Raw genomic sequence first — 15,509 nt, forward strand, 5'->3', positions numbered from 1 at the left:
TTATACTGATTTTTCCTGTCTGAATTTGTCGCACAGAAAGTTGCAGGCCAAATATGTGTGACATTTCTGCGACTTTAGCTTCTAGAGCATTTTTACAACATTATACATAGGTGCTGAATACATAAAAAGCGACTGTTCAGCGACAGACAAGTCGCATCGGCTGAAAGTAGGCCAGAATGTCAGTCCATGTTGGAGCAGGTTTAGATACAGTCTAAAGCATAGATCTCAAAGTCTGTGCACAGAATTTAGCAAGGGCCTCGCACCTTCTGATGCATCAGGTAGGTGCACAATAGCATAGCCTAACCCTCTGTACTTTGGTCTATATTGATGCGGGACATAGACAGCCAGCTGATGACCAATCCATTAGTGCAATGGATGGCTGGAAGCATTTGTCTTTGCCTTTGCAATACCACAGAAGCAATGCATGGTCAATGTACAGCAATGACACACCTGTGTGAACAGCCAGGAGACCCCCCCCCCCCCCATGTTATGTTACATAGTTACATAGTTAGTACGGTCGAAAAAAGACATATGTCCATCAAGTTCAACCAGGGAATTAAGGGGTAGGGGTGTGGCGCGATATTGGGGAAGGGATGAGATTTTATATTTCTTCATAAGCATTAATCTTATTTTGTCAATTAGGAACATTCAGCACCCACCCGCTATCAAGGCAGCTGCCTATCATGTCATGCCCTACCTGCACAGGTGTGCTGGCTACTCAAATGATCCAATTAAGGAGGCCATTTAGTCAGCAGCAGCAGAAGTCCTGTGCCTGGACGCTCCAACAGCGGCCAGACACAAGCAGAAGCAGAAGCAGCAGCAGCACCACCTTTTGTTTTTTGGCTGCAGCAGCAGCAGCAGCAAGGCCCACAGGGCTGGCTAGCTGGCTAGCCAGCAAGCAGGTAGCAATGAAAGTAGGAATCTTTCTTTTTAACCCTGTAAGGGGGTGGTGCACTGTACCCGAAGATACTGCCATATCGGGTCAATGCATAGGGCGACGGAAGCAAGCTTCGAAATCGGCCCCCGTTCTCAAAAATCCATTTAATATATGGTCCCCAGATAGGGGACGTATCAGATATTAAACTGATAAGAACAGATACTACACTTGATCTTAGCCAAAAGGCCGAGAAGCGATAACCGTGAAAGGGGCGGGCCCAACAAGGTCCCCTTCATGGGCACTATCACTGCTTGCTGTCAGGGAGGCTGCCAGACAATTTTCCATGCACACTCTGGGCTGGGGGGCAGTCAACCACCAGTACACACAGCAGAACCTAAACCCATACCATTATTGCTAAGCAGCAAGACAGGGGCCCATTGCACTCCCACGGGGCCTTTTTAAATGCAATCCATAACCCGGATTTGCCAGGAACCCTTCTTACTCCTCCTACTTGCATGTGACACTGGGCTTAGGATCTGCATAGGAAACACACACACAAGCACACACCTACCTTTGTTGCCTGCAGATGCCTCCTTGGCTGTCCCCAAACGGTATCAAACCAACACCCACGGGAAGCTGTAAGCATAGAGGACATGCCTGCACCCCATTGGACTTACCTGTGTGGGTTAAACCCGGGTTATTTGACAACCTATGGCGGTGATGGTTCTGCTCAGGCAGAGCAGTGCTGATGCTCCTCATAAAGCTGTCGCTGCTGTGAAGGTTCTAGGTGACATCACAAATCCCTATGGTTACATACACAACAAAGCTGGGTTGTTGTTGTTTACACTCTGCAAGGCCTGTGGAAGTGAGTGACATCATAGCACTGTAGTTCTGAGGGTTCTAGATGGATGCAGCAATCTCCTGTTGCTTCTATGAAGGCCATAATAGACGACATCACCAAACAGCTCCATAGTCACATACACAGCAAAGGAGAGATGTTGTTTACACCTAGTGATGTCAGTGGTATTGAGTGACATCACAGCACAGTGCTAAGGCTCCTGGGCCTGGACACAGCAGCGGCTGCAATATCTCAACGGAGAATACGTTTATATATATGTGTGTGTGTGCGCGTATATATATATATATATATATATATATATATTTCTCCGCCGAAATCACTTTTAAACCCATTTCCACCTTTTTTTCCCTTCTCTTCCTCTTACTTTTTTTTCACGTTTTTTTACGTTTTTCTCCTTTTCGCCTCTTTTCTGGGCGTATTATTCTTCTTTTTCTTCTTTTTTTTCGTCTAATGCATACCCCATCAGTGCAGCAATGCTTATTCAATACCGCCAGCAGATGGAGACACTGGGGGATAATTTTCTAAGGATTTATACTGATTTTTCCTGTCTGAATTTGTCGCACAGAAAGTTGCAGGCCAAATATGTGTGACATTTCTGCGACTTTAGCTTCTAGAGCATTTTTACAACATTATACATAGGTGCTGAATACATAAAAAGCGACTGTTCAGCGACAGACAAGTCGCATCGGCTGAAAGTAGGCCAGAATGTCAGTCCATGTTGGAGCAGGTTTAGATACAGTCTAAAGCATAGATCTCAAAGTCTGTGCACAGAATTTAGCAAGGGCCTCGCACCTTCTGATGCATCAGGTAGGTGCACAATAGCATAGCCTAACCCTCTGTACTTTGGTCTATATTGATGCGGGACATAGACAGCCAGCTGATGACCAATCCATTAGTGCAATGGATGGCTGGAAGCATTTGTCTTTGCCTTTGCAATACCACAGAAGCAATGCATGGTCAATGTACAGCAATGACACACCTGTGTGAACAGCCAGGAGACCCCCCCCCCCCCCCCCCCCCCCATGTTATGTTACATAGTTACATAGTTAGTACGGTCGAAAAAAGACATATGTCCATCAAGTTCAACCAGGGAATTAAGGGGTAGGGGTGTGGCGCGATATTGGGGAAGGGATGAGATTTTATATTTCTTCATAAGCATTAATCTTATTTTGTCAATTAGGAACATTCAGCACCCACCCGCTATCAAGGAAGCTGCCTATCATGTCATGCCCTACCTGCACAGGTGTGCTGGCTACTCAAATGATCCAATTAAGGAGGCCATTTAGTCAGCAGCAGCAGAAGTCCTGTGCCTGGACGCTCCAACAGCGGCCAGACACAAGCAGAAGCAGAAGCAGCAGCAGCACCACCTTTTGTTTTTTGGCTGCAGCAGCAGCAGCAGCAGCAAGGCCCACAGGGCTGGCTAGCTGGCTAGCCAGCAAGCAGGTAGCAATGAAAGTAGGAATCTTTCTTTTTAACCCTGTAAGGGGGTGGTGCACTGTACCCGAAGATACTGCCATATCGGGTCAATGCATAGGGCGACGGAAGCAAGCTTCGAAATCGGCCCCCGTTCTCAAAAATCCATTTAATATATGGTCCCCAGATAGGGGACGTATCAGATATTAAACTGATAAGAACAGATACTACACTTGATCTTAGCCAAAAGGCCGAGAAGCGATAACCGTGAAAGGGGCGGGCCCAACAAGGTCCCCTTCATGGGCACTATCACTGCTTGCTGTCAGGGAGGCTGCCAGACAATTTTCCATGCACACTCTGGGCTGGGGGGCAGTCAACCACCAGTACACACAGCAGAACCTAAACCCATACCATTATTGCTAAGCAGCAAGACAGGGGCCCATTGCACTCCCACGGGGCCTTTTTAAATGCAATCCATAACCCGGATTTGCCAGGAACCCTTCTTACTCCTCCTACTTGCATGTGACACTGGGCTTAGGATCTACATAGGAAACACACACACAAGCACACACCTACCTTTGTTGCCTGCAGATGCCTCCTTGGCTGTCCCCAAACGGTATCAAACCAACACCCACGGGAAGCTGTAAGCATAGAGGACATGCCTGCACCCCATTGGACTTACCTGTGTGGGTTAAACCCGGGTTATTTGACAACCTATGGCGGTGATGGTTCTGCTCAGGCAGAGCAGTGCTGATGCTCCTCATAAAGCTGTCGCTGCTGTGAAGGTTCTAGGTGACATCACAAATCCCTATGGTTACATACACAACAAAGCTGGGTTGTTGTTGTTTACACTCTGCAAGGCCTGTGGAAGTGAGTGACATCATAGCACTGTAGTTCTGAGGGTTCTAGATGGATGCAACAATCTCCTGTTGCTTCTATGAAGGCCATAATAGACGACATCACCAAACAGCTCCATAGTCACATACACAGCAAAGGAGAGATGTTGTTTACACCTAGTGATGTCAGTGGTATTGAGTGACATCACAGCACAGTGCTAAGGCTCCTGGGCCTGGACACAGCAGCGGCTGCAATATCTCAACGGAGAATACGTTTATATATATGTGTGTGTGTGCGCGTATATATATATATATATATATATATATATATATATATATATATATATATTTCTCCGCCGAAATCACTTTTAAACCCATTTCCACCTTTTTTTCCCTTCTCTTCCTCTTACTTTTTTTTCACGTTTTTTTACGTTTTTCTCCTTTTCGCCTCTTTTCTGGGCGTATTATTCTTCTTTTTCTTCTTTTTTTTCGTCTAATGCATACCCCATCAGTGCAGCAATGCTTATTCAATACCGCCAGCAGATGGAGACACTGGGGGATAATTTTCTAAGGATTTATACTGATTTTTCCTGTCTGAATTTGTCGCACAGAAAGTTGCAGGCCAAATATGTGTGACATTTCTGCGACTTTAGCTTCTAGAGCATTTTTACAACATTATACATAGGTGCTGAATACATAAAAAGCGACTGTTCAGCGACAGACAAGTCGCATCGGCTGAAAGTAGGCCAGAATGTCAGTCCATGTTGGAGCAGGTTTAGATACAGTCTAAAGCATAGATCTCAAAGTCTGTGCACAGAATTTAGCAAGGGCCTCGCACCTTCTGATGCATCAGGTAGGTGCACAATAGCATAGCCTAACCCTCTGTACTTTGGTCTATATTGATGCGGGACATAGACAGCCAGCTGATGACCAATCCATTAGTGCAATGGATGGCTGGAAGCATTTGTCTTTGCCTTTGCAATACCACAGAAGCAATGCATGGTCAATGTACAGCAATGACACACCTGTGTGAACAGCCAGGAGACCCCCCCCCCCCCCCCCCCCATGTTATGTTACATAGTTACATAGTTAGTACGGTCGAAAAAAGACATATGTCCATCAAGTTCAACCAGGGAATTAAGGGGTAGGGGTGTGGCGCGATATTGGGGAAGGGATGAGATTTTATATTTCTTCATAAGCATTAATCTTATTTTGTCAATTAGGAACATTCAGCACCCACCCGCTATCAAGGCAGCTGCCTATCATGTCATGCCCTACCTGCACAGGTGTGCTGGCTACTCAAATGATCCAATTAAGGAGGCCATTTAGTCAGCAGCAGCAGAAGTCCTGTGCCTGGACGCTCCAACAGCGGCCAGACACAAGCAGAAGCAGAAGCAGCAGCAGCACCACCTTTTGTTTTTTGGCTGCAGCAGCAGCAGCAGCAAGGCCCACAGGGCTGGCTAGCTGGCTAGCCAGCAAGCAGGTAGCAATGAAAGTAGGAATCTTTCTTTTTAACCCTGTAAGGGGGTGGTGCACTGTACCCGAAGATACTGCCATATCGGGTCAATGCATAGGGCGACGGAAGCAAGCTTCGAAATCGGCCCCCGTTCTCAAAAATCCATTTAATATATGGTCCCCAGATAGGGGACGTATCAGATATTAAACTGATAAGAACAGATACTACACTTGATCTTAGCCAAAAGGCCGAGAAGCGATAACCGTGAAAGGGGCGGGCCCAACAAGGTCCCCTTCATGGGCACTATCACTGCTTGCTGTCAGGGAGGCTGCCAGACAATTTTCCATGCACACTCTGGGCTGGGGGGCAGTCAACCACCAGTACACACAGCAGAACCTAAACCCATACCATTATTGCTAAGCAGCAAGACAGGGGCCCATTGCACTCCCACGGGGCCTTTTTAAATGCAATCCATAACCCGGATTTGCCAGGAACCCTTCTTACTCCTCCTACTTGCATGTGACACTGGGCTTAGGATCTGCATAGGAAACACACACACAAGCACACACCTACCTTTGTTGCCTGCAGATGCCTCCTTGGCTGTCCCCAAACGGTATCAAACCAACACCCACGGGAAGCTGTAAGCATAGAGGACATGCCTGCACCCCATTGGACTTACCTGTGTGGGTTAAACCCGGGTTATTTGACAACCTATGGCGGTGATGGTTCTGCTCAGGCAGAGCAGTGCTGATGCTCCTCATAAAGCTGTCGCTGCTGTGAAGGTTCTAGGTGACATCACAAATCCCTATGGTTACATACACAACAAAGCTGGGTTGTTGTTGTTTACACTCTGCAAGGCCTGTGGAAGTGAGTGACATCATAGCACTGTAGTTCTGAGGGTTCTAGATGGATGCAACAATCTCCTGTTGCTTCTATGAAGGCCATAATAGACGACATCACCAAACAGCTCCATAGTCACATACACAGCAAAGGAGAGATGTTGTTTACACCTAGTGATGTCAGTGGTATTGAGTGACATCACAGCACAGTGCTAAGGCTCCTGGGCCTGGACACAGCAGCGGCTGCAATATCTCAACGGAGAATACGTTTATATATATGTGTGTGTGTGCGCGTATATATATATATATATATATATATATATATATATATATATATATTTCTCCGCCGAAATCACTTTTAAACCCATTTCCACCTTTTTTTCCCTTCTCTTCCTCTTACTTTTTTTTCACGTTTTTTTACGTTTTTCTCCTTTTCGCCTCTTTTCTGGGCGTATTATTCTTCTTTTTCTTCTTTTTTTTCGTCTAATGCATACCCCATCAGTGCAGCAATGCTTATTCAATACCGCCAGCAGATGGAGACACTGGGGGATAATTTTCTAAGGATTTATACTGATTTTTCCTGTCTGAATTTGTCGCACAGAAAGTTGCAGGCCAAATATGTGTGACATTTCTGCGACTTTAGCTTCTAGAGCATTTTTACAACATTATACATAGGTGCTGAATACATAAAAAGCGACTGTTCAGCGACAGACAAGTCGCATCGGCTGAAAGTAGGCCAGAATGTCAGTCCATGTTGGAGCAGGTTTAGATACAGTCTAAAGCATAGATCTCAAAGTCTGTGCACAGAATTTAGCAAGGGCCTCGCACCTTCTGATGCATCAGGTAGGTGCACAATAGCATAGCCTAACCCTCTGTACTTTGGTCTATATTGATGCGGGACATAGACAGCCAGCTGATGACCAATCCATTAGTGCAATGGATGGCTGGAAGCATTTGTCTTTGCCTTTGCAATACCACAGAAGCAATGCATGGTCAATGTACAGCAATGACACACCTGTGTGAACAGCCAGGAGACCCCCCCCCCCCCCCCCCCCCCCATGTTATGTTACATAGTTACATAGTTAGTACGGTCGAAAAAAGACATATGTCCATCAAGTTCAACCAGGGAATTAAGGGGTAGGGGTGTGGCGCGATATTGGGGAAGGGATGAGATTTTATATTTCTTCATAAGCATTAATCTTATTTTGTCAATTAGGAACATTCAGCACCCACCCGCTATCAAGGCAGCTGCCTATCATGTCATGCCCTACCTGCACAGGTGTGCTGGCTACTCAAATGATCCAATTAAGGAGGCCATTTAGTCAGCAGCAGCAGAAGTCCTGTGCCTGGACGCTCCAACAGCGGCCAGACACAAGCAGAAGCAGAAGCAGCAGCAGCAGCAGCAAGGCCCACAGGGCTGGCTAGCTGGCTAGCCAGCAAGCAGGTAGCAATGAAAGTAGGAATCTTTCTTTTTAACCCTGTAAGAGGGTGGTGCACTGTACCCGAAGATACTGCCATATCGGGTCAATGCATAGGGCGACGGAAGCAAGCTTCGAAATCGGCCCCCGTTCTCAAAAATCCATTTAATATATGGTCCCCAGATAGGGGACGTATCAGATATTAAACTGATAAGAACAGATACTACACTTGATCTTAGCCAAAAGGCCGAGAAGCGATAACCGTGAAAGGGGCGGGCCCAACAAGGTCCCCTTCATGGGCACTATCACTGCTTGCTGTCAGGGAGGCTGCCAGACAATTTTCCATGCACACTCTGGGCTGGGGGGCAGTCAACCACCAGTACACACAGCAGAACCTAAACCCATACCATTATTGCTAAGCAGCAAGACAGGGGCCCATTGCACTCCCACGGGGCCTTTTTAAATGCAATCCATAACCCGTATTTGCCAGGAACCCTTCTTACTCCTCCTACTTGCATGTGACACTGGGCTTAGGATCTGCATAGGAAACACACACACAAGCACACACCTACCTTTGTTGCCTGCAGATGCCTCCTTGGCTGTCCCCAAACGGTATCAAACCAACACCCACGGGAAGCTGTAAGCATAGAGGACATGCCTGCACCCCATTGGACTTACCTGTGTGGGTTAAACCCGGGTTATTTGACAACCTATGGCGGTGATGGTTCTGCTCAGGCAGAGCAGTGCTGATGCTCCTCATAAAGCTGTCGCTGCTGTGAAGGTTCTAGGTGACATCACAAATCCCTATGGTTACATACACAACAAAGCTGGGTTGTTGTTGTTTACACTCTGCAAGGCCTGTGGAAGTGAGTGACATCATAGCACTGTAGTTCTGAGGGTTCTAGATGGATGCAACAATCTCCTGTTGCTTCTATGAAGGCCATAATAGACGACATCACCAAACAGCTCCATAGTCACATACACAGCAAAGGAGAGATGTTGTTTACACCTAGTGATGTCAGTGGTATTGAGTGACATCACAGCACAGTGCTAAGGCTCCTGGGCCTGGACACAGCAGCGGCTGCAATATCTCAACGGAGAATACGTTTATATATATGTGTGTGTGTGCGCGTATATATATATATATATATATATATATATATATATATATATATATATATATATTTCTCCGCCGAAATCACTTTTAAACCCATTTCCACCTTTTTTTCCCTTCTCTTCCTCTTACTTTTTTTTCACGTTTTTTTACGTTTTTCTCCTGGGCGTATTATTCTTCTTTTTCTTCTTTTTTTTCGTCTAATGCATACCCCATCAGTGCAGCAATGCTTATTCAATACCGCCAGCAGATGGAGACACTGGGGGATAATTTTCTAAGGATTTATACTGATTTTTCCTGTCTGAATTTGTCGCACAGAAAGTTGCAGGCCAAATATGTGTGACATTTCTGCGACTTTAGCTTCTAGAGCATTTTTACAACATTATACATAGGTGCTGAATACATAAAAAGCGACTGTTCAGCGACAGACAAGTCGCATCGGCTGAAAGTAGGCCAGAATGTCAGTCCATGTTGGAGCAGGTTTAGATACAGTCTAAAGCATAGATCTCAAAGTCTGTGCACAGAATTTAGCAAGGGCCTCGCACCTTCTGATGCATCAGGTAGGTGCACAATAGCATAGCCTAACCCTCTGTACTTTGGTCTATATTGATGCGGGACATAGACAGCCAGCTGATGACCAATCCATTAGTGCAATGGATGGCTGGAAGCATTTGTCTTTGCCTTTGCAATACCACAGAAGCAATGCATGGTCAATGTACAGCAATGACACACCTGTGTGAACAGCCAGGAGACCCCCCCCCCCCCCCCCCCCATGTTATGTTACATAGTTACATAGTTAGTACGGTCGAAAAAAGACATATGTCCATCAAGTTCAACCAGGGAATTAAGGGGTAGGGGTGTGGCGCGATATTGGGGAAGGGATGAGATTTTATATTTCTTCATAAGCATTAATCTTATTTTGTCAATTAGGAACATTCAGCACCCACCCGCTATCAAGGCAGCTGCCTATCATGTCATGCCCTACCTGCACAGGTGTGCTGGCTACTCAAATGATCCAATTAAGGAGGCCATTTAGTCAGCAGCAGCAGAAGTCCTGTGCCTGGACGCTCCAACAGCGGCCAGACACAAGCAGAAGCAGAAGCAGCAGCAGCACCACCTTTTGTTTTTTGGCTGCAGCAGCAGCAGCAGCAAGGCCCACAGGGCTGGCTAGCTGGCTAGCCAGCAAGCAGGTAGCAATGAAAGTAGGAATCTTTCTTTTTAACCCTGTAAGGGGGTGGTGCACTGTACCCGAAGATACTGCCATATCGGGTCAATGCATAGGGCGACGGAAGCAAGCTTCGAAATCGGCCCCCGTTCTCAAAAATCCATTTAATATATGGTCCCCAGATAGGGGACGTATCAGATATTAAACTGATAAGAACAGATACTACACTTGATCTTAGCCAAAAGGCCGAGAAGCGATAACCGTGAAAGGGGCGGGCCCAACAAGGTCCCCTTCATGGGCACTATCACTGCTTGCTGTCAGGGAGGCTGCCAGACAATTTTCCATGCACACTCTGGGTTGGGGGGCAGTCAACCACCAGTACACACAGCAGAACCTAAACCCATACCATTATTGCTAAGCAGCAAGACAGGGGCCCATTGCACTCCCACGGGGCCTTTTTAAATGCAATCCATAACCCGGATTTGCCAGGAACCCTTCTTACTCCTCCTACTTGCATGTGACACTGGGCTTAGGATCTGCATAGGAAACACACACACAAGCACACACCTACCTTTGTTGCCTGCAGATGCCTCCTTGGCTGTCCCCAAACGGTATCAAACCAACACCCACGGGAAGCTGTAAGCATAGAGGACATGCCTGCACCCCATTGGACTTACCTGTGTGGGTTAAACCCGGGTTATTTGACAACCTATGGCGGTGATGGTTCTGCTCAGGCAGAGCAGTGCTGATGCTCCTCATAAAGCTGTCGCTGCTGTGAAGGTTCTAGGTGACATCACAAATCCCTATGGTTACATACACAACAAAGCTGGGTTGTTGTTGTTTACACTCTGCAAGGCCTGTGGAAGTGAGTGACATCATAGCACTGTAGTTCTGAGGGTTCTAGATGGATGCAGCAATCTCCTGTTGCTTCTATGAAGGCCATAATAGACGACATCACCAAACAGCTCCATAGTCACATACACAGCAAAGGAGAGATGTTGTTTACACCTAGTGATGTCAGTGGTATTGAGTGACATCACAGCACAGTGCTAAGGCTCCTGGGCCTGGACACAGCAGCGGCTGCAATATCTCAACGGAGAATACGTTTATATATATGTGTGTGTGTGCGCGTATATATATATATATATATATATATATATATATATATATATATATATTCTCCGCCGAAATCACTTTTAAACCCATTTCCACCTTTTTTTCCCTTCTCTTCCTCTTACTTTTTTTTCACGTTTTTTTACGTTTTTCTCCTTTTCGCCTCTTTTCTGGGCGTATTATTCTTCTTTTTCTTCTTTTTTTTCGTCTAATGCATACCCCATCAGTGCAGCAATGCTTATTCAATACCGCCAGCAGATGGAGACACTGGGGGATAATTTTCTAAGGATTTATACTGATTTTTCCTGTCTGAATTTGTCGCACAGAAAGTTGCAGGCCAAATATGTGTGACATTTCTGCGACTTTAGCTTCTAGAGCATTTTTACAACATTATACATAGGTGCTGAATACATAAAAAGCGACTGTTCAGCGACAGACAAGTCGCATCGGCTGAAAGTAGGCCAGAATGTCAGTCCATGTTGGAGCAGGTTTAGATACAGTCTAAAGCATAGATCTCAAAGTCTGTGCACAGAATTTAGCAAGGGCCTCGCACCTTCTGATGCATCAGGTAGGTGCACAATAGCATAGCCTAACCCTCTGTACTTTGGTCTATATTGATGCGGGACATAGACAGCCAGCTGATGACCAATCCATTAGTGCAATGGATGGCTGGAAGCATTTGTCTTTGCCTTTGCAATACCACAGAAGCAATGCATGGTCAATGTACAGCAATGACACACCTGTGTGAACAGCCAGGAGACCCCCCCCCCCCCCCCCCCCATGTTATGTTACATAGTTACATAGTTAGTACGGTCGAAAAAAGACATATGTCCATCAAGTTCAACCAGGGAATTAAGGGGTAGGGGTGTGGCGCGATATTGGGGAAGGGATGAGATTTTATATTTCTTCATAAGCATTAATCTTATTTTGTCAATTAGGAACATTCAGCACCCACCCGCTATCAAGGCAGCTGCCTATCATGTCATGCCCTACCTGCACAGGTGTGCTGGCTACTCAAATGATCCAATTAAGGAGGCCATTTAGTCAGCAGCAGCAGAAGTCCTGTGCCTGGACGCTCCAACAGCGGCCAGACACAAGCAGAGCAGAAGCAGCAGCAGCACCACCTTTTGTTTTTTGGCTGCAGCAGCAGCAGCAGCAGCAAGGCCCACAGGGCTGGCTAGCTGGCTAGCCAGCAAGCAGGTAGCAATGAAAGTAGGAATCTTTCTTTTTAACCCTGTAAGGGGGTGGTGCACTGTACCCGAAGATACTGCCATATCGGGTCAATGCATAGGGCGACGGAAGCAAGCTTCGAAATCGGCCCCCGTTCTCAAAAATCCATTTAATATATGGTCCCCAGATAGGGGACGTATCAGATATTAAACTGATAAGAACAGATACTACACTTGATCTTAGCCAAAAGGCCGAGAAGCGATAACCGTGAAAGGGGCGGGCCCAACAAGGTCCCCTTCATGGGCACTATCACTGCTTGCTGTCAGGGAGGCTGCCAGACAATTTTCCATGCACACTCTGGGCTGGGGGGCAGTCAACCACCAGTACACACAGCAGAACCTAAACCCATACCATTATTGCTAAGCAGCAAGACAGGGGCCCATTGCACTCCCACGGGGCCTTTTTAAATGCAATCCATAACCCGGATTTGCCAGGAACCCTTCTTACTCCTCCTACTTGCATGTGACACTGGGCTTAGGATCTACATAGGAAACACACACACAAGCACACACCTACCTTTGTTGCCTGCAGATGCCTCCTTGGCTGTCCCCAAACGGTATCAAACCAACACCCACGGGAAGCTGTAAGCATAGAGGACATGCCTGCACCCCATTGGACTTACCTGTGTGGGTTAAACCCGGGTTATTTGACAACCTATGGCGGTGATGGTTCTGCTCAGGCAGAGCAGTGCTGATGCTCCTCATAAAGCTGTCGCTGCTGTGAAGGTTCTAGGTGACATCACAAATCCCTATGGTTACATACACAACAAAGCTGGGTTGTTGTTGTTTACACTCTGCAAGGCCTGTGGAAGTGAGTGACATCATAGCACTGTAGTTCTGAGGGTTCTAGATGGATGCAACAATCTCCTGTTGCTTCTATGAAGGCCATAATAGACGACATCACCAAACAGCTCCATAGTCACATACACAGCAAAGGAGAGATGTTGTTTACACCTAGTGATGTCAGTGGTATTGAGTGACATCACAGCACAGTGCTAAGGCTCCTGGGCCTGGACACAGCAGCGGCTGCAATATCTCAACGGAGAATACGTTTATATATATGTGTGTGTGTGCGCGTATATATATATATATATATATATATATATATATATATATATATATTTCTCCGCCGAAATCACTTTTAAACCCATTTCCACCTTTTTTTCCCTTCTCTTCCTCTTACTTTTTTTTCACGTTTTTTTACGTTTTTCTCCTTTTCGCCTCTTTTCTGGGCGTATTATTCTTCTTTTTCTTCTTTTTTTTCGTCTAATGCATACCCCATCAGTGCAGCAATGCTTATTCAATACCGCCAGCAGATGGAGACACTGGGGGATAATTTTCTAAGGATTTATACTGATTTTTCCTGTCTGAATTTGTCGCACAGAAAGTTGCAGGCCAAATATGTGTGACATTTCTGCGACTTTAGCTTCTAGAGCATTTTTACAACATTATACATAGGTGCTGAATACATAAAAAGCGACTGTTCAGCGACAGACAAGTCGCATCGGCTGAAAGTAGGCCAGAATGTCAGTCCATGTTGGAGCAGGTTTAGATACAGTCTAAAGCATAGATCTCAAAGTCTGTGCACAGAATTTAGCAAGGGCCTCGCACCTTCTGATGCATCAGGTAGGTGCACAATAGCATAGCCTAACCCTCTGTACTTTGGTCTATATTGATGCGGGACATAGACAGCCAGCTGATGACCAATCCATTAGTGCAATGGATGGCTGGAAGCATTTGTCTTTGCCTTTGCAATACCACAGAAGCAATGCATGGTCAATGTACAGCAATGACACACCTGTGTGAACAGCCAGGAGACCCCCCCCCCCCCCCCCCCCATGTTATGTTACATAGTTACATAGTTAGTACGGTCGAAAAAAGACATATGTCCATCAAGTTCAACCAGGGAATTAAGGGGTAGGGGTGTGGCGCGATATTGGGGAAGGGATGAGATTTTATATTTCTTCATAAGCATTAATCTTATTTTGTCAATTAGGAACATTCAGCACCCACCCGCTATCAAGGCAGCTGCCTATCATGTCATGCCCTACCTGCACAGGTGTGCTGGCTACTCAAATGATCCAATTAAGGAGGCCATTTAGTCAGCAGCAGCAGAAGTCCTGTGCCTGGACGCTCCAACAGCGGCCAGACACAAGCAGAAGCAGAAGCAGCAGCAGCACCACCTTTTGTTTTTTGGCTGCAGCAGCAGCAGCAGCAAGGCCCACAGGGCTGGCTAGCTGGCTAGCCAGCAAGCAGGTAGCAATGAAAGTAGGAATCTTTCTTTTTAACCCTGTAAGGGGGTGGTGCACTGTACCCGAAGATACTGCCATATCGGGTCAATGCATAGGGCGACGGAAGCAAGCTTCGAAATCGGCCCCCGTTCTCAAAAATCCATTTAATATATGGTCCCCAGATAGGGGACGTATCAGATATTAAACTGATAAGAACAGATACTACACTTGATCTTAGCCAAAAGGCCGAGAAGCGATAACCGTGAAAGGGGCGGGCCCAACAAGGTCCCCTTCATGGGCACTATCACTGCTTGCTGTCAGGGAGGCTGCCAGACAATTTTCCATGCACACTCTGGGCTGGGGGGCAGTCAACCACCAGTACACACAGCAGAACCTAAACCCATACCATTATTGCTAAGCAGCAAGACAGGGGCCCATTGCACTCCCACGGGGCCTTTTTAAATGCAATCCATAACCCGGATTTGCCAGGAACCCTTCTTACTCCTCCTACTTGCATGTGACACTGGGCTTAGGATCTGCATAGGAAACACACACACAAGCACACACCTACCTTTGTTGCCTGCAGATGCCTCCTTGGCTGTCCCCAAACGGTATCAAACCAACACCCACGGGAAGCTGTAAGCATAGAGGACATGCCTGCACCCCATTGGACTTACCTGTGTGGGTTAAACCCGGGTTATTTGACAACCTATGGCGGTGATGGTTCTGCTCAGGCAGAGCAGTGCTGATGCTCCTCATAAAGCTGTCGCTGCTGTGAAGGTTCTAGGTGACATCACAAATCCCTATGGTTACATACACAACAAAGCTGGGTTGTTGTTGTTTACACTCTGCAAGGCCTGTGGAAGTGAGTGACATCATAGCACTGTAGTTCTGAGGGTTCTAGATGGATGCAACAATCTCCTGTTGCTTCTATGAAGGCCATAATAGACGACATCACC

The 15,509-nt window shown here is 46.5% G+C and overlaps 7 non-coding genes across 7 annotated transcripts; all 7 read right to left on the reverse strand.

The window, feature by feature from the left end:
• Positions 1-944: 944 nt before the first annotated feature.
• Positions 945-1,135, reverse strand: LOC130323384 (U2 spliceosomal RNA). Its single transcript, XR_008868702.1, has one exon. It is a non-coding gene; the product is annotated as a U2 spliceosomal RNA (small nuclear RNA).
• A 2,086-nt stretch (positions 1,136-3,221) lies between these two features.
• Positions 3,222-3,412, reverse strand: LOC130323366 (U2 spliceosomal RNA). Its single transcript, XR_008868689.1, has one exon. It is a non-coding gene; the product is annotated as a U2 spliceosomal RNA (small nuclear RNA).
• Positions 3,413-5,510: 2,098 nt separating this feature from the next.
• LOC130323368 (U2 spliceosomal RNA) lies at positions 5,511-5,701 on the reverse strand. The gene has a single exon (XR_008868690.1). It is a non-coding gene; the product is annotated as a U2 spliceosomal RNA (small nuclear RNA).
• Positions 5,702-7,766: 2,065 nt separating this feature from the next.
• On the reverse strand, positions 7,767-7,957 carry LOC130323369 (U2 spliceosomal RNA). The gene has a single exon (XR_008868691.1). It is a non-coding gene; the product is annotated as a U2 spliceosomal RNA (small nuclear RNA).
• Positions 7,958-10,044: 2,087 nt separating this feature from the next.
• Positions 10,045-10,235, reverse strand: LOC130323370 (U2 spliceosomal RNA). The gene has a single exon (XR_008868692.1). It is a non-coding gene; the product is annotated as a U2 spliceosomal RNA (small nuclear RNA).
• A 2,097-nt stretch (positions 10,236-12,332) lies between these two features.
• Positions 12,333-12,523, reverse strand: LOC130323371 (U2 spliceosomal RNA). The gene has a single exon (XR_008868693.1). It is a non-coding gene; the product is annotated as a U2 spliceosomal RNA (small nuclear RNA).
• A 2,094-nt stretch (positions 12,524-14,617) lies between these two features.
• Positions 14,618-14,808, reverse strand: LOC130323372 (U2 spliceosomal RNA). The gene has a single exon (XR_008868694.1). It is a non-coding gene; the product is annotated as a U2 spliceosomal RNA (small nuclear RNA).
• Between the last annotated feature and the right edge of the window lie 701 nt (positions 14,809-15,509).

This window comes from Hyla sarda, unplaced genomic scaffold (genome assembly GCF_029499605.1).
Source record: "Hyla sarda isolate aHylSar1 unplaced genomic scaffold, aHylSar1.hap1 scaffold_2478, whole genome shotgun sequence".
Taxonomy (NCBI): Eukaryota; Metazoa; Chordata; class Amphibia; order Anura; family Hylidae; genus Hyla; species Hyla sarda.